This window comes from Lynx rufus, unplaced genomic scaffold (assembly GCF_022079265.1).
Source record: "Lynx rufus isolate CCGP_SWC_20201006 ecotype Redwood Valley unplaced genomic scaffold, mLynRuf1.p SCAF_68, whole genome shotgun sequence".
Classification (NCBI taxonomy): Eukaryota; Metazoa; Chordata; class Mammalia; order Carnivora; family Felidae; genus Lynx; species Lynx rufus.
Window position 1 is genome coordinate 81,513 of NW_025814887.1, and position 9,026 is coordinate 90,538.

Below are 9,026 nucleotides of genomic sequence, written 5' to 3' on the forward strand. Positions count from 1 at the left end.
ATATGGTATTAAACACTTAAAATTCCTTAAGAGAGTAGACCTCATGTTAAGTTTCCTTACAGGGTGTGAGGGGGGAGGAAGCAAAGCGACACAAGGAAACTTTTGGAAATGATAGAATACTTATTGCCTTGATTGTGGTGATGGTATCACCAGTATATGCAGATGTCCAAACTAATGAAATTGTATACATTAAATATGCATGTTTTTTTTATATACCAATTATACCTCAATAAAGCTGAGAAAAGATAAAGAGATGTTGCCTTTTTCACCAATTCAAATACTGTACAATATAGTTTCTAATCTACAAATACACTTTGAACAATATAGGTTCTAAATTAACCATAAATAGGGGCGCCTGGGCGGCTCAGTTGGTTAAGCAGCCAACTTCGGCTCAGGTCATGATCTCGCGGTCCGTGAGTTCCAGCCCCGCGTGGGGCTCCGTGCTGACAGCTCAGAGCCTGGAGCCTGCTTCCGATTCTGTCTCCCTCTCTCTCTGACCCTCCCCCGTTCATGCTCCGTCTCTCTCTGTCTCAAAAATAAAATAAACCTTTAAAAAAATTAAAAAAAATAAATTAACCATAAATATTGTTGAAAATGCATCAAATGGCAAATCTTTATGATATAAATTAATACTGATGGCTGATTACTGATTAATACTGAGGCTCAGATGACAGTTACACCTCAAGATCCAGCTAAAGATAAACAAAATAGTCCCTGTAATCTTTGGGAAATTCCTGAACATATAACAGAGGACATACAGGTATGCCACATTTTAACCACAGTAGCTATAGACTTGTGTAAATTCCCCATTGCCATAGTACTCATTGCTCTAAAATATCCCATAGTTGTCATGGATACCCCGCCTCGGTGAGTAATAATATTAAATTGAGTCTTTGTTACTTACAAATTGTCTTGGCAAAATGGGACTTCATGGACACCTTCCTCCAGTTAACATAAATAATATGTTCCATCGTATATTAAATGGAGTCTTAAATGATTGAAACTCATTATATAAAGCCTATTCAGAGAAAGGGGCTGCTATTCCCATGACTTCTCCATTTAACAACCAAATTTTGGAAGGATTACCGTCAAGATCCTGAAGCAAGGCTTGTGTACCCACCCCTGCCCTGGCCCCAGCACCCACCAAGTCGTCCAGCTCAGCCATGATCAAGGTGATCCTCAGCTTCAATAACTATGGGAAGCAGTGGCTTACCAAGTTCTACCAGCCCTACGGTGAAGATACACAGGAGCAAATCATCAGGGACACATTCCATTTGGTATCTAAGAGCAATGAAAATGTTTGTAATTTCCTAGAAAGAGAATTGTTAATTGGAGGATCTGACAACAAACTGATTTATAGCTATTATGCAACATTATATGTTGTCTTCTGTGTGGATTTTTCAGAAGGTGAACTTGTCATTTTAGATCTAATTCAACTCTTTATGGAAACATTAGACAAATGTTTTGAAAATTTCTGTGAGCTGGATTTAAGTTTCACGTAGACAAGGTTCACAATATTCCTGCAGAAAGGGTGATGGGGGAGGGGTATTGGAGACCGACATGAATGAGACTGTTACACAGATTGATGCACAAAATAAACTGGAGAAATCTGTGGCTGGCTTAGTGGGAGCTCCAGCCTGTACTGTATTAGCTGTGAAGAATATGAATCTTCCCGAGACCCCAAGAGATATTAACATTGATGACATCATTATAAAAGTGCCAAACCTGCCCTTTTTTAAATAAAAATAAATAAAATAAAATAAAATAAAAGGCCACTACCAGGTAAAATCCAGGGAGAAAAGTCATCTAAGTTTACCATGCAGTTGTTTACCAAAAATAGAGGAAGAGAGTCTTGATTTAAGTCTGGGTACTGTATAGACCTTGTGGAAGTTCAATGTTGCTTTTCCTGATCAGTGATTTTGAAGAAATTGAGTAGCTACAATGTGATATTTCTTTTCCTTTTTTAAACTGCACTCCTATGCCCACCTAAGGCATGCTTCTATGTACTATATAGTACATGCAGTACAGTATTGCAATGTGTTTGAGACATTTCTTTAATTATGTACAGTCCAAAATGTTGGTGTTTTGTATAGATCACAAGTGTAGCATTCTGGAATTCTTTCTGTTATTTGTCACAGTTGTTTTTAAAGAACCAAATATGTATTGCATGAAAACATTATGACCTTTTGCACTTAGTTTAAATAAACTCCATGTAACTGGACTTCTAAACATACAAAGACACAACAAAGTTTTGCCTGCCCTTAAATTTACAAAATGAATGGAGATTTATGGTGGATTATCAGAATCTCAATGTTGTGCCCTCCCATTAGGGCCCCCATATCCAAAAGTATTGTAATTATTAACTCTATCTAATACATAACTAGAAAATATTTTTGCTATTATAAATTTGGCTAATATAATACACATAAATTACACACATAGAAAGATTTGATTTGGATATTTGGAATAAGTTGGGAAAGGAAGAATAAAGATAAGTAAATGCAAAATATGCAAGATTATGCCCTCACTTTACAAAAGGGGAAATAGAGCTCTCTCCATGAGTGGAAAAGTGAAGGCTAGTTTGTCCTTCCTAATATGGTCGATTTCAATGTCTGTGTGGTTGGTCAAAATTTTCAGGAAGGGAAGGAGTTGGATTTCTTAACTGTTGGCAAAACCTCTTCTGTGGCTAGGGGAGCCTCCACAATCAGTATACTATTGAAAATTATTATTTGTTTTAGCTGCGTTGGTAGAAGCAAATATAAGGCTTTCAGGCCCCTCTAAAGTGTCATGAATACTTCAGGGTCAGTAACTGTTTTAATTGATTTACATGTATTAATTGATTTAATTCTCGAAGGAACCACATGTGCTTATACAAATAAGGAAACTGAGGTGTACTCCAAGCAGTGACACCCAGATATGAATCCATACAATCTGGCTCTAGGATAGATATTCTTTTTTTTTTATTATTTTTTTAACATTTATTCATTTTTGAGAGTGAGAGAGACAGAGCATGAGCGGGGGAGGGGCAAAGAGAGGGAGACACAGAATCCGAAGCAGGCTCCAGGCTCCGAGCTGCCCGCATAGAGCCCGACGTGGGGCTCAAACTCATGAGCCGTGAGATCATGACCTGAGCTGAAGTCAGATGCTCAACCGACTGAGCCCCCCAGGCGCCCCTCTAGGATAGATATTCTTAACCATTATAGTATACTCCCTCTACGAAATGCAACAACAAATTCTGGAACCTTCAAAAGAAACCAGCTGGAACTATGGGAAAATTGGGAAATACATTCCATTAGTTTCCTATCGCTGCTATAACAAATGAACACATATTTGGTGGCTTAAAAAAAACATAGATTTATTCTTTTACAGCTCTGTAATTCAGACGTCCAAAATCAATTTCACTGGGCCAAAATAAATCCAACAGTTTCACTCTGACACTGGGTAGAACGATTTTCCTTGACTTTTCCAGCTTCTAGAACTGCATTTCTTGTATTACTTGACTTCTGGTCCCTTCCTCCACCTCCAAAACCAGCAGTGTAGCACCTTGCTTCATCATCACGTTGCCTTGTGCCTCTGCAGTCATATCTTCTGCCTCCCTCTTATAAGGACACTTGTGATCATATTTAGGATCTGCATGGATAATCCAGTATAATCTTCTTAAGACAATAAATTATGTATAGTACCTTTTCTCATGTAAAGTAGCATTCACAAGTCTCAGTGATAAGGGTCCAGATATCTTTGAAGGCCATTATTTAGCCTAGCACATATGCTGCATGAAGGATACATGGTATGGTATCCTACATGGTACTATAGGATACATGGTATAGTTTGTGTGAGCTAGTAAGATGAACACTGGCAGATGAATTAGTGTGCTGTGAGCTATTTATTCCCGTGACCCTTAATGGTCAATGTTCTGCAATTAAGTCTCAATAGGTAATATACAAAAGGACATTTTGGGGTGCCTGGGTGGCTCGGTCGGTTAAGCATCTGACTTCAGCTCAGGTCATGATCTCACGGCTTGTGAGTTTGAGCCCTGTGTCAGGCTCTGATCTTCTAAGGACATTTTATTTTTATGTTTGTTTGTTTGGTTGGTTCAAGTTTTCATTGACATTGTAGTTGGTTAATATATGGTGAAAAATTGGTTTCAGGAGTAGAATTTAGTCCTTCATCACTTACATATAACACCAGTGCCCAACACAAGAATTTCCTTCCTTAATACCCATTACCCTTTCAGCCGATCCCATGCCCACGAGCCATTCAGCAATCCTCAGTTTGTTCTCTATAGTAAAAGAATCTCTTATGGTTTGCCTTTTTCCCTTCCTTGATGTTCATCTCTTTTGTTTCTTAAATTCCACCTATGAGTGAAATCATATGGTATTTGTCTTTCTCTGACTTATTTCGCTTAGCATAATACACTCCAGCTCCATCCACGTCATTGTAAATGGCAAGATTTCATTCTTTGTCGTGGCTGAACAATACTCCATTGTAAATATATACCTCAAACTCGTTATCCATTCATCAGCTGTTGAACATTTGGGCTATTTCCATAATTTGGCTATTGTTAATAATACTTCTATAAACATTGGGGTGCGTGTGCCACACTCAAATCAGTATTTTTGTATCCCTTGGGTAAATACTTGGTAGTGCAACTGCTGGGCCACAGTGTAGTTCTTTTTTTAACTTTTTGAAGGATCTTCATACTGTTTTCCACAGTGATTCTACCAGTTTGCATTCCTTTCAATAGTGTAAGAGGGTTCCCCTTTCTCCCCATCCTTGCCAAAAACTGTTGTTTCCTGTGTTGTTAATTTTAGCCATTCTGACAGGTGTGAGGTGGTATCTCATCATGGTTTTGATTTGCATTTCCCTGATGATGGGTGTTGTTGAGCGACTTTTCTTTTTGTTAATTTTTTTAATGTTTATTTATTTTTGAGAGATTAGAGAGACAGAGCGCGAGTGAGGGAGGGCCAGAGAGAGAGGGAGACACAGAATTCAAAGCAGACTCCAGGCTCTGAGCTGTCAGCACAGAGCCTGACGTGGGCTTGAACTCACGAACCGTGAGGTGGTGCCAAACCATGCATGAGATCATGACCTGAGCCTAAGTCGGATGCTTAACTGACTGAGCCACCCAGGCATCCTAGTTAAGCAACTTTTCATGTGTCTGTTAGCCATCTGGATTTCTTCTTTGGAAAAATGTCTATTCATGTTTTCTGCCCAGTTTTAAAATTGTATTATTTGTTTTTTTGGGGGGGAGTTGAGTTTGTTAGCTTCTTTATAGATTTTGGACACTAACCCTCTTTCAGAAATGTCATTTGCAAAATTCATCTTCCATTCTGTAGGTTCATTTTAGTTTCATTGATTGTTTCCTTCACTGTGCAGAAGCTTTTAATCTTGATGAAGTCCCAATAGAACATTTTAACTTTTGTTTCCCTTGCCTCTGGAGGCGTGTCTAGCAAAAAGTTGCTGCAGCCGATGTCGAAGTGGTTGCTGCCTGTGTTCCCTACGATTTTGATGTTTTCCTGTCTCACATTTAGGTCTTTCATCCATTTTATTCATTTATTTTTAAATTGTTTAATATTGGGCGCCTGGGTGGCTCAGTTGGTTAAGCATCCAACTTTGGCTCAGGTCGTGATCTCATGGTTTATGAGTTCGAGCTCTGCGCTGACAGTGTGGAGTCTGCCTACGATTCTCTCTCCCTCTCTCTGCCCCTCCCTTACTTGCTCGCTCTCTCTGTCTCTGTCTCTCTCTCTCTCATTCTCAAAATAAATAAACTTAAAAAATATATATATAAATTGTTTAATATTTATTTATTTTTGAGAGAGAGAGCAGGGAAGTAGCAGAGAGAGAGAGGGAGACACAGAATCCGAAGCAGGCTCCAGGCTCTGAGCTGTTCAGCACAGAGCAGGAGGCAAGGCTCGAACCCACAAACTGTGAGATCATGACCTGAGCCAAAGTGGGCCGCTTAACCTACTGAGCCACCCGGGGGCCCCTAGGTCTTTCATCCACTTTAAATTTATTTTGTTTATGGTGTAAGAAAGTGGTCCAGTATCATTCTTCTGCATGTGGCTGTCCAGGTTTTGCAACATCATTTGTTGAAGAGATTGTTTTTCACCGGATATATTTTCCAGCTTTGTGGGAGACTAGTTGACCATATAGTTGTGGGTCCATTTCTGGGTTTTCTATTCTGTTCTTTTTTTTTCTAGTTTATTATCTGTATCGAGGGAAAGAGAGAGGGAGAGAAAGGGACAGAGAGAGAATTCCAAGCAGGCTCCATGTTGTCAGCGCAGAGCCAGATGCAGGGCTTGATTCCACAAACCATGAGATCATGACCTGAGCAAAACTCAAAACCAGCCACTCAACTGACTGAGCCACTGCGGTGCCCCCCCTCTTTCATTGGTCTATGTGTCTGGTTTTGTGCCAATACCATACTGTCTTGATGACTATGGCTTTGCAATATAGCTTGAAGTCTGGAATTGTGATGCTTTCAGCTTTCCTTTTTCAAAATTTCTTTGTCTACTCAGGGTCTTTCATGGCTTTATATATATTTTAGGATTGTTTATTCTAGCTCTGTGAAAAATTTTCTGGTGGTATTGTGGCGTGAATTTTGTTAAATGTGTAGATTGCTTTGGATAGTATAGACATTTTAACAATATTTGTTCTTCTAATGCATGAGAATGAAAGATTTACCATTTCTTTGTGTCATCTTCAATTTTGTGCATAAGTGTTTTATAGCTCTCACAGTACAGATCTTTTACCTCGTTGGTTAGGTTTATTCCTAGGTATCTTATTGTTTTTAGTGCAGTTGTAAATCGGACCGAATCATTGATGTTTCTTTCTGCCGCTTCATTATCGGTGTACAGAATTGCAACAGCTTTCTGCACGCTGATTTTATATCCTGCCACTTTTCTGAATTCATGTATTAGGTCAAAAATTAGCAAATTTTTGGTGGAGTCTTTTGTACGTGTCATCTGTGAATACTGAAAGTGACTTTTTCTTTGCTGTCTTGGATGGCTTTTATTTGTTCCTGTTGTCTGGTTGCTGGGGCCAGGACTTCCAGTATTATATCAAATCACAACGGTGAGTGTGGACATTCCTGTCTTGTTCCCTATCATAGAGGAAAGCTCTCAGTGTTTCCCCATTGAGGATGATACTACCTGTGGGTCTTTCATATACGGCCTTTATGATGTTGAGGTATGTTCCATCTATCTCTACTTGGGAGGCTGGGAGATTTTCTCAAGAATGGATTGCTGTACTTTGTCAAACGCTTTTTCTGCGTCTATTGAAATGGTCATATGGTTCTTATCCTTTCTATTGTTAATGTAGTGTATCACATTGATTGATTTGTGAATATTGAACCACCCTTGCAGTCGAGGAATAAATCCAATGTGATTGTGGTGAACGATTCTTTTAATGTACCATTGGATTCAATTTGCTAGTATCTTAACGAGAAATTTTACATCCATGTTCATCAGGGATATTGGCCGATAATGCTCCTTTTTAGAGGGGTCTTTGTCCGGTTTTGAATCAAGGCAATGCTGGCCTCATAGAATGAGTTTGGAAGATTTCCTTCCATATCCACTTTTAAAAAATAATTTGAAAAGAATATGTATGAACTCTTCTTTAAATGTTTGGTAGAGGGGCGCCTGGGTGGCTTGGTCGGTTAAGCATCCGACTTCGGCTCAGGTCATGATCTCACAGTCCGTGAATTCGAGCCCCGCGTCGGGCTCTGTGCTGACAGCTCAGAGCCTGGAGCCTGTTTCAGATTCTGTGTCTCCCTCTCACTCTGCCCCTCCCCTGTTCATGCTCTGTCTCTCTCCGTCTCAAAAATAAATAAACATTAAAAAAAATAAATGTTTGGTAGAATTTCCCTGGGAAGCCATCTAGTCCTGGAATTTTATTTTTTGGGAGATTTTTTTTTTTTTTTATTACTGATTCTGTTTCTTTGTTGATTATTAGTCCGGGCAAGTTTTCTATTTCTTCCTATATCAGTTTTGGTACTTTATATGTTTATAGGAATTTACTCATTTCTTCCAGATTGCCCAAATTGTTTGCATTTAACTGTTCATAACATTCGCTTGTAATAGTATTACTGTGGTACTTGTTGTTATTTCTCTTCTTTCTTTTATGACTTTATTATTTATTTGGTTACCTACCATTTTCTTTTTGATAAGTCTGGCTAAGGCTTTATCAATTTTATTAATTCTTTCAAAGAACTAGCTCCTAGTTTTATCGATCTGTTCTACTGTTTGTTTGTTTGTTTCCATATCATTTATTTCTGCTCTAATCTTTATTATTTCCCTTCTGCTGGCTTCAGGTTTATGTCCTGTTCCTTTTCGAGCTCATTTAGGCATAAGGCTAGGTTCTGTATTTGAGACTTTTCTTGCTTCCTGAGGTAGGCCTGGAGTGCTATATACTTCCATCTTGCGACCACTTTTGCTGCATGCCAAAGATTTTGGACTGTCGTGTTTTCATTTTCATTTGCTTTTATGTATTTCTTTATTTCTTCCTTAATTTGATGGTTAACCCATTCATTCTTTAGTAGGATGTTCTTTAACCTCCATATATTTGTGGTCTTTCCAATTTTTTTTCTTGTGGTTGATTTCAAGTTTCATAGCTTTGTGGTCTGAAAATATGCAAGGTATGACCTCAATCTATTTGTACTTCTTGAGGCCCGATTTGTGATCTATTCTGGAGAATGTTCTATGTGCATTCAAAAAGAATGTGTATGGTGCTGCCATCAGATGAAATGTTCTGCATATGTCTGTTAAGTGCATCCAGTCCAGTGTGTCATTCAAAGCCATTGTTTCCTTGTTGATTTTCTGCTTAGATGATCTCTCCATTGCTGTCAGTCGGTGTTAAAGTCCCCTACTATTATTGTATTATTATCAATGAGGGATTTTTTTATGTTTGTTAGTAATTAATTTTTATATTTTGGAACTTCCAAGTTGGAGGCATAAATATTTATAATTGTTGGATCTTCTTTCTGGATAGACCCCTTAATTATGATATAATGCCCTTCTTGATTTCTT

At 38.5% G+C, this 9,026-nt stretch overlaps 1 pseudogene; it reads left to right on the plus strand.

The window, feature by feature from the left end:
* Positions 1-1,163: 1,163 nt before the first annotated feature.
* Positions 1,164-1,743, plus strand: LOC124500944 (AP-3 complex subunit sigma-1-like; annotated as a pseudogene).
* The last annotated feature ends 7,283 nt before the right edge of the window (positions 1,744-9,026 follow it).